The sequence below is a fragment of the Monopterus albus genome, unplaced genomic scaffold, assembly GCF_001952655.1.
Source record: "Monopterus albus unplaced genomic scaffold, M_albus_1.0 scaffold19.1, whole genome shotgun sequence".
Lineage (NCBI taxonomy): Eukaryota > Metazoa > Chordata > Actinopteri > Synbranchiformes > Synbranchidae > Monopterus > Monopterus albus.
Window position 1 is genome coordinate 956,788 of NW_018127899.1, and position 24,614 is coordinate 981,401.

General features: G+C 40.3%; 2 protein-coding genes across 4 annotated transcripts in view; both read right to left on the minus strand.

The window, feature by feature from the left end:
- LOC109956382 (alpha-1,3-mannosyl-glycoprotein 4-beta-N-acetylglucosaminyltransferase C-like) overlaps positions 1 to 24,614 on the minus strand; it is a 49,980-nt gene that overhangs the window by 12,487 nt on the left and 12,879 nt on the right. The window contains exons 1-2 of one of the 3 annotated variants that reach the window (XM_020593438.1): positions 17,056 to 17,241; positions 12,579 to 12,677 (exon numbers count right to left, since the gene is read on the minus strand). The gene's annotated coding sequence lies outside the window, so the exon portion shown is untranslated. Of the gene's footprint in view, positions 1 to 12,578; positions 12,678 to 16,993; positions 17,242 to 24,614 lie in introns of those variants that run through there. The other 2 variants (XM_020593437.1, XM_020593439.1) reach the window with 2 other exon arrangements.
- Positions 22,918 to 24,614, minus strand: part of LOC109956383 (BLOC-1-related complex subunit 5) — a 33,030-nt gene continuing 31,333 nt past the window's right edge. Inside the window, exon 6 of the transcript XR_002274397.1 lies at positions 22,918 to 23,021. The gene's annotated coding sequence lies outside the window, so the exon portion shown is untranslated. The remainder of the gene's footprint in view (positions 23,022 to 24,614) is intronic.

Sequence of the window (24,614 nt, forward strand, 5' to 3'; positions counted from 1 at the left end):
AACTACAGTAAACACATTTTCTGAGTGCTGCTCTGTGGTCCACATATAATCAATTCTCCTGTTATTGCGTTTCACTTGCTGCGGGGCAATAGGCTGAAAGTATGCGATATCACCAACAACTTGCCAATAATAAATTTCTATCAGGGAGAAAGCACTGGGGGGGCGCCGGGAAGTGTCAGACTAGTCTGAACCACATTTTCAATAACAAACAACCCTCCTGTGAGAAGCCAGCAATGTCCCAAGGTGAGACGCGCGGCATTTGTCACTCTGGACGCATGATGACGTGCACTGTATTAATGCAAAATAGGTGCTATCCGCCTGCAGGGGGAAACTGAGAACTCACATCTGAACTGAAACTGCTTAAGAGGGAATCACAGAAGTCATTTAATATTCTCAGAGACCATCACTTTCTCTCAGCTCTTGTGTCGAAGCAGACAGCAGTAAAAAAAACAAGGGTGCAGCCAGTGTGCCACTAGTTTTTGAGGTGTATGTATTGAAAACAGAGATTTAGAGATGCTGTGGAGTATGGGGGAGAAGATGTTGGTCTCCATGGTGATGAGTGTACTGGAAACATCAGTGACAGAATGGCATTGAAACGCCCCGAATCTTTGCAACTCTGAAATGGTACCACTGACTGTGAAATCATCCCACAGCTCTAAAGAGAGAGAGAGAGCGGAGGGAGAGGCATCAGAGCACACAAAGCTCTGCTCTGAAGCTCACTCAGGTGCTTACATTTTGCCAATTATTTTTTCCAAGAGACGACAATACAGAGACATGATAATTGAGCTCGATTCACACTAAAGCTGGCTGTGTTCCGATTCAGATGTGTTAGAGAAAGTGACGATTTGAACAGCATCAAGATACAGAGAGGAGCATGTCATCTACATGTGACAAGAAGCTGAATGTTCAAATGAGAGAATGAGTACTGGTCAAATTGCTTCTTAATGTTTGTGTTAGATGTGCAAAAACATTATGAGAAATACATCTGCAGCAAAAGCTTCACATAGTAGAAACAATGCTTTGACAAAAAACAAACAAACAGGAGATCTGCACATTGCACTGAGCTCCCAGCAAGTTTGATAAAGCAGCAATGTTTCAACTTAATAAATAGCTTCTTTTGGCATTGCCAAAACAAAGCTTCAAATCATTTCTGTTATAATGAAGCTGTGGTCACGTATACGGTAACTGATGTTAGGAATAGTGTGTTCTCTTAGGGAAGAGTCCCACCAACGCAACATGAAAGAACTAGCAGCAATGTAGGCTGACTGTCGTGTCTCCTTTGTCCTGGCCAGTCAAAAAAGTGAGACTTGAACACACCACAACGACTACAGCTAACGGGTGACTAGCATGTACGTTATGCACCTGTGTGACAGAAATAACTCCCCCTACCAGCAGGTGGCGACATCTGTATTCACCATTTAGAAAGAGAAAGAAGAAGAGCTAGACTAGAAATACAATCTGTAAACAAAACACCTCTTGTTCAAAACAGCTGCTGTTTATATCTGATTCTAATTGAGAATCTGTCTGATAAGAAGCTGTAAATGACGCTGCCGTTCTCTGCTCTTGGTCTTTTGGTTGTGGAAGAAGAAGGAGGTCATCGAGGAGAAACACAAGGAGAAACTGAACTAAATGGGTGAACTCGTGGATACTACAGCGAGAGGCTGAAGGGACTTTCTCGAACTGCTCTCCTCTCATGCAGTGATTTTCTAGTTTTGTTCAGCTGCTGGTTTGTTTAACACACATCATCTGACTCTTTGTATTTCTTGCCCTTTCACATGCCCACACCAGTGCGGCCCCTTGCATTTTAAAAGCAGAACTAATCCAACACAGCTTTCATATAATTCATCCACAACGTGGAGTCGGAATTTCAGAATTTAGATTCATTTCACTGTGCTATCCATCCGTCTATTACTTGACATGCATTCACCAACAGCAGTGAAAGTGTGGAGGCTTTTCTTACCTTCTTGACATTGCTGTCAGCTCATACTAATCTCAGATATTTATCACATCCAAACAGACACATGAACATTGATCTAAGAAATAAGGTAGGAGCAGCAATTTGGGACAGAGCCCAAAAGCCCATGTTGTGAATGTTACAACAACAAAACTCTCATTGCTCAGCTGCCTGCCAAGAGTTACTATACGGTGAACATAATGGAATGCTAATAAATCCTCTGGCGAGCACCGCAAGTTCAAAATGATGTTTCCCTGAATGCTCATCAGTCAGACAAGCGAGGCCGACCTGCTCTTGGAAGGCGTCCTGTTTCATCACAGCTTTGTGTAGTGTAGTGTGCAACCCACACGTGTTTTCTCTAATATCTCAGTTTGATGGAAATAACCACCAATTGATGACTAATGCTATAATCGTTTACCACTTCACTTTTACTCAGACTGGCAGCGCTTCCTGACTCCAACTTGTCACCGCCTGTTCAGACTGTCCTGTTTTCTCCTGTCTTGTTGTGTCTGTTTGCATATCCAGTGTTATTCTTGTGGATCTTTAATGGGTCACTTTATATTATGGACTATTATATTATTCAAAAAGGCATGCTTGGAAATATTTTAGTGCCTGTAATATTGACTTTGTAGGCTTGTACATTCACTCTTAAGCTTATTTTTTACAAGCTGTGAGTCAAGCTAATTAAAAAATGGGGAGGTTTTATACACAGAGGTTCATAAAGGAAACTGAGTATACACAGGACAGAGAGGGCAGCACATTCAACTTCAGGACCTGAGCAGTTGGCTGGACAGTATGGTCAGTGGTGACAGTGAGACAGACAGCTAGGAGGTCCCACAGTATGTCACCGATGGCTTTACAGAACCAGGCAAAATCACCCAGTCATTTATCTATAAGCATCCATCCATCCATTATCTGTACTGCTTATTCCTGAGTATGGTCACCGGAGCCTATCCCAGCTGACAATGCCAGTCTATCACAGGGCCAATAAGTAGACAAACAACCACACGCACACACACTCACTCCTACGGGCAATTTAGAGTCTCCAGTCAACCTAAGCTGCATGTCTTTGGACTGTGGGAGGAAGCTGGAGTACCCGGAAAGAACCCACGCAGGCACAGGGAGAACATGCAGACTCCACATAGAAAGGCCCTGGGTCGGCCGGGGCTCAAACCCGGAACAAACAAACAAAAATAAAACAAACCTCAACTAAAGATCCACTAAGCTTTATCTTTTGCTTTCATTCTCATTGTCTTCCTCAGTGAATTGAGTTTGCTCAGTTGTTGATTTTAAGATGTCAAGAATAAACTTTTAAGCTCAATTTTAAATATTATTTTATAAAACCATTCCATCTAATATTTTTGACATCTTAGTGTTTCCCTGTCAAAAACCTGTCTGAGGCCTTCGACCAGACTACCATCATGAGGCATCACCATCATTATTGACAATAAAATGAACAGTTTATAATTTCAAGAAGCCATGCCATTAATGTTCATACCTCCAGCTTCCAGATAATATAGAATGAGCCTTTACATACACATAGTTCAAAAGTTTGACATCACCTCCATTCTTTCACTTTGTATTATGACAGCTCAAGTCCAGTCAGTAACGACTGGAAAAAAGGAGGTGACTGCAAACGCTTTAATGGTAGTTTACATGAAAATGTCACATGACCTTTGATCTATTTTGACAGAAACTGACTGAATTGGATTGTACTGGATTGGATTAATCCATTATCTGTCAGTTAATGCATGACTGTTGGCTGTAAGTTTCCCTCCTCCAGAAGACAAATGTAAGTTATACCATTAGAATTGCCATCTGCATTAAAAAGACATTTTGCTGAGTGGGATTTTGTTTTATTATAAATGGGGACAATGCTCAGTGTCCCCATTTATCTTTCAGTCTTTAAAGTGTGCTGGAAGAAAACATTGTTTTTCATTTTGTTTGCTGAGTTTTTCTCTTGGCTGAAAGCAGCAGCAGCTCGTTCCATGGCATTTTTTTTAACTGTGAAACTGCTTTGATGAGGAGAGAATGTGACACCAGTGAAGGACCCCTGCACTGAGCTGAGCTTCATCAGTTAAGACTTTTTAAGCCATCTGAAGTCATTCTCATTTCCAACCTGGGGACAGCATGCCTGCCTAGAAGAATAATGAGAGGCTGACTCTCCCAGAGGTTTACTCTGACTAGCAGCATAACAATTCACTGCAGGAAGTGTAAACCTTCTCCCCCCTGTGCACCAGATCAATTCTAATTTTGTTCTTGAAGTCAGTACTCTACTCATACCCCTCTTTTTCCTTAGCTACCATATTCATTGGACCTCTACATGCATGTAGAAGGTTAAATCAAACCCCACTTCTCACTGAGATTATAATGAATGGTGTACATTGTTTCATAAAAGCAGTTTCTCATTTCTATTGTGGAGTTTGAGCTGAAACCTTTCCTGTATAAAGATGCTGATGTCATGCTTTTGCCTGGTCCACAGTGATACTATGTCTCTCATATTTTAATGGGGGATTAACAGACAATTTGCCATCTTTTCAAGGCAAACCCTGGAGAAGACATAGGAGAAGGAAACAAAAGAAAGGCAACATTTTCTAGCCAGTAAGCATTTAGCCAAGAGCAGAAAATACCCACTTACTAAAATGCAATAATAATAAAAATAAAACCACGCTGTGCATCTAAACATGCTGAGACATTTTATTAAGATAAATTTAATCATACTGTTACTGGTGATTCATATTTTACAAGTGTGACGTATTTGTAACTAATGATGCACTATGAGCACTATTTCTACTACTGAGAAGACTCACACCATGAGTCTCTTATTCCTTTATGCTATTACATTACAATTCAATATTAAACATATAAAGGCCAGTTGCATTATATCATCACTCAAAAATACTGCTTGGTGTCTATTACAAAAGGATATTTGCATTAATATATCTGACATTTATCATCTAGTTCAGGTCTTAAATGTTATGTCCCACCAACAGATCTGGCACAAGAGCAATAATTTTAAAGAGTAATTCCCATCATAATCTCTTTAAAGTGTGCTGGGAGTTTAATTTCCTCCACATTCAAGTTGCTTCTCCAGAATGAGGAGATTCTGTGCTAGTGGAAAATAACTCTCTGATGCTTTTTGTTGGATGTTGGCGCCATCCAGCATAATCAAAAGGTTCTGTCAGGAGACTGTGAAGCCGGGCCCTCCAAAGGCGGGGATGTCTGGCAGAGCTGCTGCCGTCAGAGGAGACAGGCTTATTAAGATTTGAGGAGCCGTGTACTTTGTGAGGATGCCTGCTGGGACACTTTAAACATTGCAGCATCTCAGACTTCACATCATCTTACAAACAACAACTCAAAGCAACAACAACAACAAAAAAAATCACTGAACAATTACCAAACCTACAGTCTGTCAGTTTAAGCATAATGTGCTATATATTATGCACGCCTGGTAAAGCTGGCAGAGGAAACCAGTCTAAGGCTGCAATAAGTTACTTTGAAATTACCCTGTGCTGTTATGTTTTACTTTGCACAGCTTCACTTATTTCCACTACATCATCTCCATCACTACACTAAAACTGTACAGTGCCATGGTGGACACAATGTCCACCATCTCTCTGGTACGCCCAGGGACATTGCCGAGGATGAGAGGTAGAGACTGTGTGGCTGAAGAGACGCTCAGCTATATGTCACCACAGTGACTGGTGAGAGCGTACCGATGAAGGGCAAGAGGAGGTGTCACCTGTGACCTCACCTTTTTGCTCCCTCTTTGGTATAAAACTTCACAAACTGGCTAGGCAGTTAAACATGAGCAATGTTGTGTCATGTGCACTGACAGCTGTAGCTGTGTCAGTTCGAAGACTGAATCCTCGGAAGCATGCAGCCTGTAAAATCTGTGTTTTTAATTGAACCTGAAGGCCAAATGACATGGCTTCAGAGATGCACTCAGGTTCCCCTCAAACTTTGGAACATCAAACATTTCCAACTATATCACCAGGAAGTGGCCATGAAGCCTGTTTCACAATACCTTTTGAAATTATGACAGGATAAGAATAAAGAGTGGTGACTGCATAAATTTTCCTTTTATTGAAAAACAGCAAAGTGTTTCAGCAAATGTCACAAAACAAATGACATTTTAAGTGACAAAGCAACTGTAGCAAACGAGGAAGTTAGCCATTTTTGCTTTGGGGCGACAAAGTCCAGGTAGAGAGGAGGCCGCTGTGTCACCTATAGTAGCTTAGAGGTGCAAAAGTCATTTGGTAGAGATACTGACACTTTAGTTTATGTTAAGCTGCCTCTGGGAGCTTAGCACACCACTGCCACCACCCCCTACATCACAACTGAAGAGCAAACATGAAAACCACACATGTCGCAGTGCTCAGTATTCTAATGAAAAACAAAAGGATGATGACACAGTACCAGAACTACTACAGTAGTACACCTGCGGGGGAGAAATGGAATAGAAGAAAGCAGCATTTGAGAGCTCACCGGCGGGCAGAGGGAGTCTGTGATGAAATCATCTCTGGGATTTGCAAATAGAGGGGTAAAAGCAAGCACTGAATGTCAAACACTCACTGATCCAATCACTGACAGGCTTCAGTTTGTGTCAAAGCAGAGGAGCATATCCCTGCTAATTGGTGAAATAATCCCTGATCTGAATCACGGTCATAAGTGCAGCACAGAGCATGTGTTGGGAATCTGACTCATGTGCTTATCTCGGTTCACCAGGTCGCTGAAATCAACGGAGGTTTGATAAGATCTCATCTGATTGTCCTTCAAATTCATGGCCCACTTAGTGATTACTGAACTGTTAAGAGACTGATTTGGTTATTGCTCATTATAAACAGTTTTATTAGTGCTTATTATTTATTTACATGTATTGGTACAGTTTGACTGTTACTTTGTTTTGTGTAGTTTCTTTTCTGGCAGAAATGTTAATCTCTTGCTATTGGATTTAGATTAAAGTGCGATGCAAAATTTCCTCTAATTAATGATTATTATCATATTTACTTGATGATGCTAATTACCATTATTCGGAATATAATGTAGTTCTGTAATAATAAACATATTATTAATAATATAATTTATACATTTATGACAATTTCACTAAAAACTGAAATGTTTTGAGCTTCACAAACACAAATGTTAAAGTGGAAGTGTTGAATTGAATTGCATACAATCGTACAGGTGTACCTAATAAAGTGGCTGGTCAGTGTATCATCCCCCAGCCCTGCATGACTTTGACATAATTACTTTTGCCCCACAAGCCTGAAAGTGGAAATCAGAATCATCAGACAGAGACGCTCACCTCTTCTCGTATCTGATATCATCATATGTCATAATTTGATATGTCTCTAAAACACAACCTTCAGTGTGGAGCAGCCTCACACTGCAAGACTGACTGCTCGCTATGGTATTAACCCATCCAGTGCCTCACACTTATCCAAACACCAGAAATATCAATTATGATGACATAACAAGTGAATATTATGAATTCTTGATAATGTTGCTTTATGCCTTTTTGGGACAGGATTATCACTGTCAAACGTAAGTCGCTGCTTTTTCTGTCTGTTAAGCAGCTTAGTGTCGTGATATCTCTGTTAAAGGATAAACTTGAAGCTTTTCAAGCCAAACCTTGTCAAAGTGATGTATAATTCTGAACAAAACAACCTCACAGACGACTGCTGTAGCTCCTCTCTGGGTTTAAACACTCAGATGTGTTGTTTAGGCCCTTTAAAAACACAATAAATGCTAAAGGTAAAAGCACACACTGTTAAAAATGTCTATTTGTTCTACCTACAAAACAGGGTTGCAAACAACACTTTCTACTAGGTTTTATATATGTTTTTAATCAGCTACATCTGCGCCCACATCAGACAATTCTTCTGTCAATAAGAAGAAGCGGGCAGAGTTCATCATCTCTTTTTCAAAAAAGACATAGAGGTGTGCCTGACTGAACCGTGAGCTTCCCATTTTTGAAAGCAGGATTTATTTATATGTGTTTTGATGGACTGTTCTTATCAGAGTGAGAAGCTCCTGCATATTAAATTTAGTTTTTTTTGCTTTAATAAGGTTTAAGTGTCTTCTAAACAAAAACTGAAAGAAGGAAACAACGGCTGTCTTGGTTGTGTCCTCACAGTTCAAATGCCTTCAGCACCACTGTCTCTTGTCATATCATGTCTTCTGCTTACATGCAATAAGATACAAGAGAAAACAATCAAAATATCTTTCAAAAACATTTAACTTAACACATACAGTGCCTTGTGAAAGTATTCGGCCCCCTTGAACTTTGCGACCTTTTGCCACATTTCAGGCTTCAAACATAAAGATATAAAACTGTAATTTTTTGTGAAGAATCAACAACAAGTGGGACACAATCATGAAGTGGAACGAAATTTATTGGACTGCAGACAGCACCGGCACCGTAGGTGGCTCTGGCAGCACGAAGCAGCCCTGTGCAGTGAAAAAGGTGGATCTGGTTCATGTTTTGTGGCACCGGACAGTAACATCATCCAGCAAAGGTGCTGCAAATCACATATGAGGGACGATCGCCACATGAAGAAGACTCTTTTCTTTGCCATGTTAGCATGAGCATTCACTGCTATTCACTCTCAGATTTGGGCCACAGTTAAAAACATGCCATCATGTGTCTTCATTAGTTAGGGTTGCAGCACAACTAACCAAACTCACAGGCTGGAAATGTGAATTACGCCACTCACATTGACTCATCACAACACACCTGCAAACCTAAACCTAACCCTAACCCCCCCCCCACTTGGCCAATGCAGCCGCTTGTGCATTTTACTGCAGTCGGCCTGAACACCCACTAATAACTAGATAAAACTACACCTGTTAAAAAGTCCTTGAAAAAAAATCCTAATTACTTTACATGTCAGAAAAGAAACAAGAACATTTGTACAAAACAATGTCTTAGTTGACTAAAACATCCACAGAGAATTCAAGTAATATTTAGCAAAATGTAAGAATGGACTTAGTTATTAAAACAAAAAGTGCAGAGAATTTTTTTTTTTAATGAACAGCAATGCTGCTATGAAAACGTACCCTGCTTCAGACCTGTGAGGCTGTGCAATTTGATGAAAGTCTTCATCTGTATTTACACAGTGTATGAGTGTTTTGATTGAGAACAGGCCGGTCAGCAATGTCTTGGTCTGCCCACAGAGCCACACAGCACCAGCGGTTTTTTGGCTCTGACAAGAGAAATCGAGAGGATTGTGTGCTCCGCCTGCCAACACAGTCTTTTGATCGGAGGCCAGGTAATATCACACAATCTAATCCCACTATCTCTGTCTGTGCTTAATTCCAGTTCTCTTCCTGTCCTCCCCTCTTACCAGACTGTTATCAGTTGGAAGGATAATTAAGCCTTGTGGGATGGCTGTAGGCTTTGCTCTTCTAAGTTGTCAAAAGTTAGAGGGAGGGAGATCAAACGCTTTGAAACACAAGTGAAAAAAAAAAGCTAACATACCGGAGATAACAGAAGTATTGCTGAGGTTGCTCGCTTTGTTTTGACCCTCATCTTGCACTTCGAGATAAAAGTTCACACAGACTCTGTGCACAGTCTGAAGCCTTTTAAACCAGTCTACAACAGGCAGGAAGACACGCTGGATTTCCACATTAAAATGCATTCAAATCTGAGCTTAGTAGTTAAATGATTAGTGGATCAATCTATTACTCAGTTACAGAAAATTATTAAAGAACCATTTTGATAACTGCAGAAGCAAAAATGCTAAATTGTGGCTTCTTAAATGTGAGGATTTGCCGCTTTTGTCAGATTTTTATTACTGTAAACAGAATACTGTCAGACGAAGAACACAACAAATCTGAAGACATCGTTACTTTTCACTGTTTTCTGACTTTTTACAGACTGAACAGTTCATAAGATATTATAAGGTAAGAAGAAGCAGCCCCACTCATTCAGTATCTCTAAAATATAGATGATCCTGTAAGTCAACAAAGCTGAACAGGCAGGAATCCACAAACTTCAGCCGCTGCCAAAGCAACCACTGATAATGAACCAAGACTTTTAGACAGGACTAAGAACTGGCATGTCATAGTTGGCTGATCACCTACTACAGCTGCAGTCATGAATAACAGGGACAGAAAAATGTCACAGTCAAAATGTTAAGTCAACTTAGAACAGCAATCTCTTCAAAAATATTAAACCAGTTGCTCTTAACAAGTACTACCGCAGCGTTTACGCCAAAAACAACTGGCTAACATGAATACACTGTCAGGCAGAATGAGTGAAGTGAAATCCCACAAAAAAACCTAAATCTACATCCATCTACTTTCCAACCTCCCTACTCTTTCTGTGACATTCAGCCCTACCTGCTTCCTAAAGAAAACACATCTCTAAAAATAGTTTACAAATATTTACATTTTTAAAAAAGGTTCTGCAATTTTCTGAAACGGGTGGACAATGTAACTTTCACAAATGTTGCTAAAACTGTTTTTAGTATTGTGAGGACCAGGTGTGGATTAATACACAAAAGAGTCAAAGCTAAGATGAACAGTAGAATAAATGAAGGTGGGCTATTTCTATTTTTGTAGGTACTTCAGAAAATAAGTGTTTTTTTACCCTTGGCTACCTCATGCACTGGACCACAAGTGGCTCATCATTTTGTGCCTCCTCTTGGAACGGAGCTCTTCATGTGTGGCTAAATAATAAAGAGTGAGAAATGGCCTGAGATGAGATCATGCCACCAAAGAAAGACAGATAGGCAGCTGTTATTTCCATCCATCCATCCATCCATCCATTTTCCTCCGCTTATCCGGGACCGGGTCGTGAGGGCAGCTGTTATTTCCTATGAGGATTAATCAGGAATGGTCTGACATAGATCACAACAAGCCTGAGCACATCAGCTGGGAGGAAGCTGCAGTCAGGACTAAACCTGTCTGTAAATTAGCGATAACTGAGAAACCAACTTGGTGGAAAGTGCAGTTGCAGATATGAAGCTACATTTTATCAAAGTAAAAAAACAAAATGTGAAGAGAAAAAGTTGTCATGCTTTACTTGCTTGCTCTTCTGTATAGAGCTTAAACTGCATCATAACAAAGGCAGAGAGACCTGCCATTAAAAGCCTCAACAGACCAGAATGCAATGCATGCGTACGAATAGGTAATATTTGTATCATCAGGTAATATAGGATTTTCTTCTCCCTGTTACTTTTCAGTCAAGTTATGTACATTATTTTCATACAGATTCGATGTCATATCTTGTTTACATTTGGTGCTGGAAGTGTATCCTGTATGAATGAACTGGTATCATGTGTGACATCCTCATGGTGGCTGTTTTGTGATTTCAAAAAAGCATCCTCCCAACCTGTGAAACCTACTGTGTCATCACCTAGGTGTAAATCTAACTTAAACATGGACACTTTATGGAGAAACATCAGAGACTGATGAGAGAAGGTGAAATTTTAATCTCTTGATATTAACACAGAATCCTTCTACTTTCTTTTTTTCAGGGTACTCAAAGGTCAAGATCAGACCGTGGAGCAATCAGATATTGATTAGAATTCTTACTACAGGGCACGTCAGTACAGCAGATGTCAACACAGTTTGTTCTGTAAACACACAGCACAGCCTCTGCACTGACTGCATTTTCTCTATAAGTATCAATTAAAGTTTATTTATGTTTAAACATCTCTCTTGTAGCTGTGATTTTTGCTGCTTAATAACACAGTTTGGATCATGCTGTCCTGAGCCAGGAGCAGCTGGTCAGATGGATCTTTAATGCACACGTACACTGGGGTCTCTCCACAGCAGATCAGTGTTCAAAACCATGGGAAACTTTTTAATAGGTAAGGCTGTTGTCATGGATGTATTACTGAACGGGCCGAAAGGGCACAGGCCCGGGGGCCCAAGACGTCGGGGGGCCTGGGCCAGAGCTTCTGTATAAAGTGACAGGTAATATTTCTTGTTTGAAAATCACAGAACTCAGAGACTACAAATAGAAGCAAGTCAATGAAAAGTGGATTCAACAAGACCACGGAGGGTTACAAAATTACCACAAAGAGATGCAAATCCACCCCAGAGACATATATAATGCAAAACTACCAAAAAGAGACAAAACAATCACAAAAAGATTCAGTACTATCATAAAGAGATGCAGAACTGCTATAAAGATGCACAAAACAACTAATGGTTCTATATAGAAACGGTGGGGGCCTATTTTCTCTGTCCATGGTTGTTGAACTATTATTTGTGTGTAATATTCTGTAACCTTGCTTTTGGGGTGTGTTTTAGGTGTTTTCTAAAAAGGTGTTTGACCCGTCAAGACAGAATCACAGTAGATCAAAAGTCAATAAAGAGATTCTGTCCAGTCGGGTGACTAAATGAATCTCTGCTTCTCTTCCTTTGCACTTGTTCTGATGCATAACTCGTCATTTTAACACAATACGTAGCTTCTTCACACAATTAAAGCTGAGAAGTGTCACATTTTTGTAAAAGTCACCATACAGCTGCTCTGGTGAAAAGAGACATTAGTGATCAAATATATTATCTCAACTAATTTGACAAAACATGTGTCACATTCCTAATACTGAAGCATTTTTAACACCATCCTAAAAACAAACTACGAGCTCTGACAATCAGAGACTCTCACCTGCCTGCTGAGGAGAACAGGTCCTGTGTTGTCTGTGGGAAGGTTTCCTCTGGTTGCCCTGTGGACTGGCATGGATCTTTAAACATCAAATAAGATGGCCTGAAAAGAAAACGCAACAGAAAGAGCAAAGAAAAACAATATACGATGACGCATTTGTTTTATAATTCAAAAGACTGTAATGCATTTTCACCCACACATCCTCAAATGAACTGTCTGGCCATTTGCAGCAAAGGACTGTGTGTTCAGTGAGACTGAAGCATCAGACTCTCACAAACAGAGCATCCTCTAATGAAAACGCTCTTTTCCAAAACACTACATCTGTGTTTGCACAGACAAAAAAAAACCAGGCTCATTATCAATGTCTCTAAAACAGTGTTACCTTGTTAATTCCTGTTTTGAGCTACATTCTCTCATTTAAAACATACAGATACACTTGAGTGTGTAGAAAATGTTATTTTACATTGAGGCTTACAACATATGAATATTTTACATTTTTATTCACTAAGAAACTGTACAGACCACCTAAACACTCCCTGCCCATATCCAAATCTGCATTTGAATATTTCCATTGCATATATTTAGACATTACCTTTGAGTTTCCATCCCTTCTATCAGTTATTTTTCTAAATCTAATTTTAACCAATATTCTTCTTATTATTCTTTTTTGCACACAGCCTCAAGATTGTGCCACCATGCATCACACTGCACATATTGTGTTAACGTTTGACAAGACTGTATCTTGATTTGATTTTATTTGGTGCTGCCAGTCATTGTTTTTTAATAAAGTATGCATACAAGAGACAAAATATAAAATAACTCCATATACAGTGATCTCCATTATTAAACTGCATAAGAAATATAATTGCGCTTTACAGTAATACGGGACCTGAAGATACTCTTAAGTCTTTAAATGCTTAAATATACTATATTTAAGTGCTGTTAATTGTTCTAACATACACTTTTTATGCTGTTCAATAAGTTAGAAAGATTCTGAAAACTAAGAGAGGAAATAGTTGTTGAGCGTTGACACTGAGTGACCTGTAGAAAATCTAAAGTCTAATTTGTCAAACGCAGCATCTGTTTTTGGAGCCAAAGCCACGCTTGGATTTCCACTTGGATTTGATGTAACTAACATCTTATGCTGTGTGTTCTGCTCCCTCTTAATACAAGATGCTAAATTGCAGGAGTGAGAGAGAGTCCAGTTCTTGCGAGGCTGCAGCCTTGATTAAAAGAAAATCCGTGTGCGAGCAGATGGCTGTGTAGACTCTGCTTGCTTGTTTAAAAGTAGGCAGTCCACCCACCTTCCATATTTTTCACACTTTATTTAGTCAAAGGGAAAGCTGAAAAGGGGACAGCCTAGTCAAGGCCAAAAAACAAGAAAACACACGGGCAATTGTTCCAATATTGATGGGTATTTTCAGAGATCTGACGTTCTTTTTGACCAGTTTTTAAACTGACTTATTCATATACAGTAACTGTGAATGTGAACGCTGCCTTTTGTCTGGGCTTCTCATTACTAACTAGGAAGTACATAACAGTTTTGCCAGTTGGAAGACACACCTGAAAATTTTATATATCCTAGAACGTGATTCGTTTGGAGGTTAACTAACAAGAAATTTGATCAGCGCTTACTCTGCAACACTGTTTCATCCTTCTACTTTGATTTGGCTAAAAATGTTTTAAAGAAAATATAACTGTAATAAATAAACAAAGGATTGCATGGAGGAGGCTGGACTGGATTGTACAGAATGTAGGACTTTAACATCAGAGGCAGGATTTGCATAGTGAGTATAACACTTTGGTTTGGGAAACACTGTGACTGTGCTTTAATAGTGAAAAAATATACACGTTGTGTCTTGTTCCTCAAGTCACTGTTGATGTTTTTGCCAATTTAAAGACCACTTTAACGTGTAACAACCAATTTAACATCAGCTAACAATCCTGTCTTTGCTGACATCCTCTGGCTTAACTTATCACTTTGCTACAGTGGTGCAGAAGTGTAGACTGTATAAAATATGGACACCATAACAGCTCCCAAAAGTGAAGCCATAGCCAGTCAATCGCCCCCTGGTGGCTGGTTGCAGTATAGGTCCTAAATCCTGTTCCTTCCATGTTAGCCGATGGAACATGAGCTAAATGGACGTTGTGATGCTTTGTCCATATTTTACATACAGTCTATGCAGGTACACATCAATGTCACTATTGGGTGCAATAAGCACACTTTTGGCCACATCCAACGATCACACACATCACTGATGCTGGGTGTGATCAGAAGTGCAACACACTTAAAAATTTCACCCAGAGAGCATAGTGAAATGCTGCTTTAGAGCCGAACATTAGGTTACCACGATTTCTCCTGGTGGCTGACAATGAACTGTGGCATCCCCGATCAAATGCCATTTTATATGTCTACTATCAAGATAGTAATAAAGGTACAGTATTAAAATACCCAAAATATGTTGCTACAGTTGTATAGTGTTGGAAAATAAATGCAGCACAATGGCAGTAAATGTTCTCCACATACTGCATATTAAGAATGAATAGCAATACCATCCATTATCTATACCGCTTATTCCTGAATAGGGTTGTGGGGGGGCTGGAGCCAATCCCAGCTGACATATCATATTTGATATGAATTGGCCACAAAAAAACGTGATAGCATGTAAAGCCTGATTCCTGTTTATAACTAGATGATCTGAATCTGTAGATGTAAGCAATGTGGCTTATTTTCCTTGCCATCGTCAAATCTGCACAATCTCTGGGTGAGAGTTTTTGAGGTAGGTTCATACGAAATCACACTTCAGTGGCTTCTGCACACTCTAAAATTTTTATCTGTCCAATTAAGTTCTGTGCTTGCTCAATAGTTTTAAAACAGTTCTTGCTCACTGGTTATTGCGCCTGCCTCTGCACAGGTTGTTAAATTTGTTTACTAGCTGTATTGCATCCCACTCACATTGTTTCTGCCTGTTTATTGATCCTTGAACACGAGCTATTTCACCCAGCTGTGATACTGAAACTTTAATATCATGTCTTGAATTTAAAGAAGGCGATAAAGGCAGCACTAAGAAGCACTACGCTGAATTTAAAAACACACCATATGCTGAGACACCTTCACTTTCCAAGAAGAAGCACATGCAGGTCAATTCAGGTAAAAGCCATTTTCCTTTATTGATTCCCTGTATTAAATCTATAGTCATCAGAACAGAAGGGATGCATGATAAAGAGAAGCAGACAAATCGCTGAAGAGGAATTTTGAGCTGCAAGACAACAAGGGTGTAGAGAAAAGGGCTGATGATCAATAACAGGGAGATGACCCGAATATTTTGTACATTCAGTCATGGTCTGTGCTGAGGATGATTCTGTAGCCGGCCAACAAAGATAAAAATATCCTCTGGAGCTATCCTTTACAGAGTGATGGAGGTCCTCGCTAAGAGTAAATCTAGCTTGCAATAAATGTAATTTCTAATGTTAAGGCATCCATTAATTCTTGTCCAGCCCCTCAGCCTGTAGTAGTTTTGATAGGGGTCATGAGGACAGCTAACATTAATAACAGCTGTCATATTACAAGTGGATGTATTTGGGCGACAGTGTCTTGTTGGAAACTAATGATACCATTAGGTGGCATTACAGGTCAAACCCCACACAAACACACCTGCGCTGACAGAGAGCGACAGTAAATCACTCGACTGCAGCCGTGAGATGAAGGCAGGTTATCCTCACGTTGCTGAGGGGATGGAGATTTGTGTCACAAGCTGATCTGCAGTTTACCAGCTTGCATCATGATGAAAGCTGTGACAGAGCACAGCTGTCACTTAGACGGGCTGAACCTCGAACTGCAACTCATCACCTGCCTTCTACTGTACATTTTCAACAGCCACAGACCACACACCTCGGTCATCATACAGCTGAGGATCCAGTTCCCCGTTCATCCTGACATACAGGAAAACCAAAGCAACAAACAAACAAACAAAAAAAAAGCTGTGTAAAATCTGACAAGCAGCCAGCACTTATTGTGCAGGATTATCTTTATTTCCCCGCTCTCATATGAATGACTATAATCGCTGCTGCTGTTACCCTCCTAATCCCTCAAGCAGAGATTTGACTCATCTCCATCTGATTCTGTTCCAGCCTTTGACTCCAATGAGCTTGCCTGTCAATGCAGAGAAGCTAAATTCTCCTCCTGCTAGCATGCCTTCCACACTTTACACAGTCCTGCTGTACAGCCTGCGTGAGCGCAAACTACCCTTTGACTGAGAGGAGAAAAGTGGGTTGAGGGGGAAATGAGCAGGGGAGGCAAACTGAAAAAGGCTCAAAGTCTGTAGAAGTTTGTTTCTCCTGCCATGACACAGAAAAGAAAACACAAATAAATAAGAAACTGTGACAAATTTACCCAGAGATATTCAGACTGAGCTCACCTGTCCACAGCATGCAAGCAGATCTGTGGCTTTTTGCCGCCGCTCTGTGCCGATCCACTCACCTAAATCACTTCCTTGACTCACGCAGATGGAAGATAACCGGCTCTCAGAGAAAGTGGAATAAACACCCGTTGCAAAAACAAGCAGGGTGGTTGATATTGCTGCAGCGCTGCTATCTCTCATTTCTCCTCCTGTCTCCTCCTTACATTGATCTCTCTCTCTCTCTCTGTCTATCCAGCAGTGCCCCGCTCTCTCTCCATCTCTGCCACCCCCTCACTCTCTTCCACAAGGTGTCACAAACAGTGTGTCTGCACCCACTGCCTCTTATTGGCTCTCACTTCTCTCTCCCCCTCCCTCTACCCCCACCACCTCTCTCCCTCTCTCTCTCTCTTCGGATTGTCTGCCTTAAAGAGGAAACACATCCCACCACAGCTGCACAATTCAGTCCACATTTAACCAGCTACACCTAGAAGCACTGATCTGTATAATACAACACATAAATGCTTTCAGGGCCCTTTTGTACAGCTCTCAATTCACACTGAAGCCCCTGTACAATCTCTGTAGGATAAAACACAATTGCACTAATTACCAATAGGACTTTACTTATACCAAAAATCCAAAAAGCAAGTAGTAGATGAATCACAACATCTGCTTTGCAAAATCAATGGAGCTGATATTTAAGTTTTAGAAGCAAAAGAAAACTGTCCTTGTATATTTACTGCTATCAAACCCCAAACCACATCTGAGCAGGGCTGTGTCATCTTTCACACTAAAACATGAGGCCAGCGATTTCAGATTTACCCACTCTGGAGAGACCATGTTCCATTTTAGCTTTACGCTGTGGAAAAACAGTCTAGCCTAAGGGATCTGTATGTCTCAAATAAAATGAACAGCATATGGAAACAGCCTTATCCTAGTCCGCTGTGATGTTTTTGTAATGTTCTGAAGCACTCTGGCATCCAAAGAGAAAAAGGAAGAGGAAAAATTAATCCTTAATAGTATCCAGAGAGGCTCTTTTGGAAGTAAGTTCATAAGGCTCAATAATCTGTTATCAATCCTGCTGATGGCAACAATTAAACCTCAACAGTAGGTGACTCCCCCTCATCTCTCACGCAACATATGGATTCACCTTGAGCGGAGATGGAGCAAACAAGAAAGGCACAATAGCTCCACAAGGCCAATTGTACAGAGATTCCTGTCATGAAAATAATGAGATTTAACGTTTTCACTCAAATTTAATCCTGTCTCAGCCCACATGCACACAGAAATCCCTCAGCCTTTTTAATTTTGTCTTCATTATCAGCACTACTCAATGTGGTTTTGAACTTTTTTACATGTAGCAGCAGCAGGAAAATGTATAAGATGACATTTAAAAGTGAAATTGTACTGCACTGTATAAGAGGCAAAAATCTAAATTAAAGCAGAACATGAGAGTCTGTGAATTTTGAGTGGATGTAGCCTTTAATGATGAGTTCTGTATCAAAAGAGGGCCAGGAGTCAAGTTGCCAATTTGAAATTATAATGAGCCGTCAAGCCCCTTAAAATGTAGATTACATATATTCTCGTTCATGTTCTAAGGTTCATGTTCTCCTGTGATATTAGTTCAAATTCGGCATGAACAAAACAGATTAATGGCAGAGAGGTGCAGTGCTTGTGCTGAAGGCGTCTCTCAGTATTGTCATGTATAGGCTGCAGCTGTTTTCAAATGCAGGCATCCTAAATCATTTAGATCACACCATGTAATGCCATACGTCAACACAGAGTCCCTGCTGTTATGATACTCCTGTAAGCATTAGCCTGTTTCAAGTGTAGCAGCGTCGACATGAAGAGGAAATTCTGGAACATCTTTACTGCTCTTAATGGGATCCACAGCATCTGTCACAATCAGGAATCATCTTATTTCCCTTCTACTTAGTTTTTACTTGTGAGTTTTATATGGCTCTCTGTGTGCTGGCCTGTTTATCAGACTCAAAAGCAAGCAATTTAACTTGGTTGAAATTTGGTGGACACATTTTCCTTGCTGGAGACCCTGAGCTAAATCTGTGATTTGCACCATTATAGCCTTTTTACTGCTTGGTCTTGAGAGATGTATTTATGTACTTCTCAGTCTGTGAACAGGTTTTTATCCATGTTCCTTTTTTCCTGGAAAAAAATAAAACCTGGAGAACAGAGACAACAAACAAACAGTGTATGTGTTGGAGGAAGCTGGTGCTTTAACACGCCTTTATAAACACTGTTATAAAATAATCGTTGTACAGTTATTTTACTAGCTGATCATTTTTTCTGTGTAAAAGCACAGTTACTTACATTGTTATCAGTGTTTGGAGTATTCACATGAGGTTTTGTGGGATTTGATAGTAGTAGGTTTGCACATTTATAGAAGGACTGTACAGTGATATCTGTACAACTGTCCCCAGAGAATTAATGCTATTTGTGATCCTTTCATTTTTCTACTAGCTCCATCACCAGGCCATAATTTCTCCACTACTTTGGTTTATGTTTGCAAAACCAATCAGCAAAATAACCTCAGTTATAATGTGTTTAGAGCTAATTAGCAATTGTTAGCATGCTTCAGTGACCAGCAGACCTATCGACGCCTTGATATCCTCCACACGCCTGATTAAACCATTATTTACTGTATTTTGTCTTGGGAAGTTGGCTATTGAATGACATTTCAACAATCTTCTCTCAGAAGTGACTTCATTAAGGGCAAACGTTCCTGTCAGCTTCTCTGGGCAGCAAATACCCTGGAATCATTAGCAGCCAATGATGACGGCTGACAATCAAGTGACTATTGATACAATGAGTGAATACAATCATAGATCTGGGGTTTGGTGTGTGCTTTGGAGAGACAAGCAAAACTAATTCATGGATAAATGACAAAATCAATAAAAAATTGATGAGGAGATGCAAAGTCCTGCTCAAAGACATCCACAGGTGACCGGTCACTTGGCTTTGCGCCCCATGACCTTCTCTCTGCCATATGAAAATGGTTTTCCTGCCTGTGAAATCAGCTGTGAATGTGTCAGAACAAGTCTTAATTATCTGTTAAAAGTTCAAGTTGCTCTGAGAGCAATTTGACATCAACAGATGACACTTTAGACTATCACAAATACAGAAGTAAGAGGAGGAGTTTGAGGAGAGACAGAGTGAAGTTTCTTAAGCAGCTTGACAAAGCCTCGTCTTGTCTAGCTGATAACACATGCAAATTACTATCTTCTCCATCTGGGACGTACTAGAAAGAGGATCTCATCAGATCTAGCTGCCAAACAAAGTTAGAGCTATGACAACTTGGGGCATGACAAGCCTCGCAGCCAGATAGTGAATGAATAATAGCCACAGTTACAAACATGAGTGGCCAAGTCTAATGTGATGTTCTGGTCTGAGTCATGTCACTGACAAGTGAATCAGAGTTTTAAACATCTCAGACATGCTTATAAAAAAACTGTACAATGCATTGTTAAAGAGCAAATCAGTGTTCTCGAGCCTATGTGACTTGTCACCCCTTAAAAAAGCATCAGTTGGGGCTTCAGACCAAATGTTTTAGAAATGAAAACTCCCCAATATTAGTTGAGATTAGTTGTTTAAATTGTTAGATTTGTGTAACAGAACAGCTTCTTCTAATGTCTGAGCTCACTAATCACTCCACGACCCCTCAGATTTACCTTGTGAACATTCGAGGTGACCCAGTCCCACTGTCGTCAGTTTAAACTGCCCGGTTACAACATAAATTAGCTGCTTACACACCAGTACATCAATATTAACAATCCAACAAAATAATACATCAATTTAAAGAGCCAATTTCTGCAGAATTTGTATTTTTAATATGTTAATCTTAGTAGATAATGCTTATGTATGTTTATTTATGGGAAGAAAGGTTTTACAACTTTTACTTGTTATACAGTATTTTTGTACTTGTGCTACTGGTTAAGGTTCTGAGTACCTACTCTATTGTAGATAAATGAAAATAGCATTAAATCAGAACCTGATGCAACAACTGATTAAAACCAGACCTTGAGGTATGCAATGAGAGTGATGATTGTGCAAGGTAAAAGAGCCAATATTGTCCCTCATCTCGTCCATACATCATGAGATTTCCCATCACAGAGGGAATGCAGTGAATCATGGTAACAGCAGTGAGACTTTTTCCTTCATCTTCAGCAACCGGCAGCACTTGACATCACCACCACGACCCAACCTCACCTCCATCCATTAGCTTGTCAGAAACTTTGAATTGGAATCGATTCCTCTTGCAGTAATCATTCATCTGACTTAATTATTTATTGTTGTGACAACACTTTTAGAGCTTTTGTGTTGGGTGTTCTGTTTGATTTTTTGGTGTAGAATTAGGATTCAGACTAAGGTTCCTCTGAAACCCTGGATACAGATCTGTCTGGAACAACAGCAAACAGGCAAAGTCTGCTGGTTACAACACATTTATTTTAGTGATTCATTATGTTCAATTTGCACCCACCCCCCCCCATACTGATTCATTAAGCATTAGTTGTTAGATTTTGCTCATCTGTCATTGTTGTAGCTGCTTCAGTTAACAAAGAGAGCCCAAATAAAAAGACTAAAGTGTGACAACTGAGTATGCAAGGCGACACATTTATGAGGCACCGTTTCCTCCAGAAGACTTCCATTTCTTTGTGGCTGACAGGCCATTGACGGGAAATATAATGCAGCACTTGATTATGAAGACACTCACGATAAAAACACAAAGTCCAACCCAACAAAAACAGCAGCTTTATGCTTACTGTGATGGGTTATGTCACTCAGAGGAAGTAATAATGGCAGCAAATGGCTGCTGCAGAATGGATGACAATGAGCTTTAATATCTCATGGCAAGAATAAAAAATGGTGCTGTAATCTAAATGACTGGCACAAAAGTAAACAAGGACACAGTGCCATGGAGGTGAAGCTATTCAGCAGCAGCGCTACAGAGTAGGAGGCAGAGTGAACAGTCCTGGATGAATGATGTCTGCAGACAATGCCACAGCAAGTATCCTCACCTACCTGCCTCCTGACACACTAACCTTGAGGCCCTGACTGAATGAATAGGTGGATGCACAAATGAATGAAGAATTTGAATGAGTTACTTTTTGGAAACAAGGGGTGCTTCAGCATCTAAAACACACAAGAACACTATTTTAAATGCTGGCAAACCTGCCACTTGCTGCCTATTTCTACCATTAGTGAACAGGCTGCACTGACAGCCTGAGCTCTTGACAGCTGGTGCAAATGCAACATTTTTAGACTCACTTTTTCTTTACTGCAGTATGTGGGATACAGGTAAAGGCAACCACAATACTGCTGCATTTCTATGGAAAAAAGTGTCATGTTAGGATGCAGGAGGACATGGGCAATATCCTACTCATGTTAGCTATGATTAATCCTTTTTGTTGTCAAGTGGTTTGTCATCAACCCAAAGAAAAGGAAAAATAAAATGTCTAGCTGTTGTCCTGGTGTTTTACAATGATCTAAAATGCTAGAATGGCTGGATTCAGCCTGGTGGCTTTATTTATGCCACTGGGTCCCAACTTGGGGTCAGGACAGACATTTTTCATATGTTTTTCTAATGTTAGTTGTTTTCCCTTATGAAAAAATACAGTTTTACCACCAGGCTTCTAAAAACTAAAACTAAAAACTCTGGTTGATGTGGCCAAATGCATAGGCGTAGAGTCTGTAACCGGTGACAGTAGGTTACAAATTGAGTTTCTCAGAAGCCAACAGGTTTGGGAACCACTGATTTCAGATGTATTATCTCACCTTTCTGCAGAAGCTCTGACTGAATGTGAAAACCCTTCACCACTTCCAGGGCTGTTAATGATTTCTATATATTGAGAGTGAAGTGAAATACTCTTGCTTCAGGGGTTGCAAAGGGTTAAAAATATTTTAATAAGCACTTACTCTGGCAGCATGGTGGTGTAGTGGTTAGAACAGTCGCCTCACGGCAAGAAGGTTCTGGGCTTGAGCTTCGCAGAAGACCAGGGCCTCTCTGTGAGGAGTCTAAATATTCTCCCCATGCCTGTGTGGGTACAAAGACATGCAGTTTAGGTTAAGTGGCTGTGAGAGTGAGTGGTTGTCTGTCTCTGTGTGTTGGCCTTGTGACAGACTGGCAACCTGTCCGGGGTGGACCACGCCTCTCAGCCAGTATCAGTTAGGATTGGTTCCAACCCTCCCTGCGATGCTCTACAGGATAAGTGGGATAAATAACGGATGGATATTTTTTTTTTTTAAGTTGTCAGTTAAACTGCTGTTTGTATGTTTGATTATAGATGTCTAAAGCTACATGCGATGCGTTAAAAGCTCTCTATTTCTTCTATCTTGGGTGCAGTTATGAGATGCTGCTTCTAAGATTTTCTTGCCAACTGGCAAAGCTAATACTCTGTGCACTTTATCTTTTTGAAATAGTTAATACCCAAATATCGCTATTAAAGGAACATTTATAAGATACATAAGATACACATAAACCTATATCCAAGCGTCATGTATAGATAATTCCATTTTAAAAGGTCAGACAGAACCCCACAATTTCAGGCTCCAATTGTTTCAGTGTTGTTTTTTTTATCACAGGTAATGGATAACGGTTTGCTCAGTTACAATGATCCACTCTCTAAACTGCTAATTACTGTATTTCCTAACTGCCTGCACCATAATTACATGCTTGAAGGGTGTGAAGGGTATACATTAATGTCAGCCTTGTCAGTGTGAAAGGTGAATGCAGAGTTACAATATGAGCTAAAGGGAAACTCTCACCCAATCAGTGGTCGAGGTTCCTGCTGTGTGTCTGCTCAGTCCCCACAGAGGCAAGGTCTGAATATTTCATACCCAATAATTTGAAGGATTGCAAGAGCTCCCAGTGTGACTAAATATTCACTGAACTGTGACTCACATTTCAACCCAGTGGAACAAGATTAAAGGCAGCATTGTGGAGGAAATGTGAGCCGCTCCTCTTCACCTGAAGGAACGACCAGAATTCCCTCTCTGCTGGTTCTCGAGGACAGATTTTCTGAAACAAGCTCAATTATTCAGTAATGAATTTAAAACATCACTGCAAACAAATACTTAATGGTAGTGGCCCGCATCACGGAGGGACCCTAGGTGCACTTGTATTGCTGAAGGGTGTGCACATGATTCAAGATTGAGTTACTGATTTGAAATCAAATCAAATTTTATTTGTATAGCGCCAAATCACAACAAAAGTCATCTCAGGACACTTCACAAAGTAAGGTCTAGACCTTACTGTTATCAATATTATTACATGGGGAAAACCCAACAAATCCCCCTTGAGCAAGCACTTGGCGACAGTGGGGAGGAAAAACTCCCTTTAATGGAAGAAACCTCCGACAGACCCCGGCTCTTGGTGGGCGGCCTTCTGCCTCGACCGGTTGGGGTGAGTGGATAGAGGAGAGAGAAAAGAAGAAGAGCAACAAGACACAGCAATCAAACACTGATCAGGTCGATGTGGCTGGTGACTGCTCGTCAGAGATGTAGAGCTCCAGGGCCAGGGCAACCTGCAGAAAGGTACAGGGAGAGAGAGAGGACACACTACGGGAGAGAGGAGACACAAAGTTAGTGATGTGTAATGGTGGCATATAGAAGCATAGGGAGAGAGAGG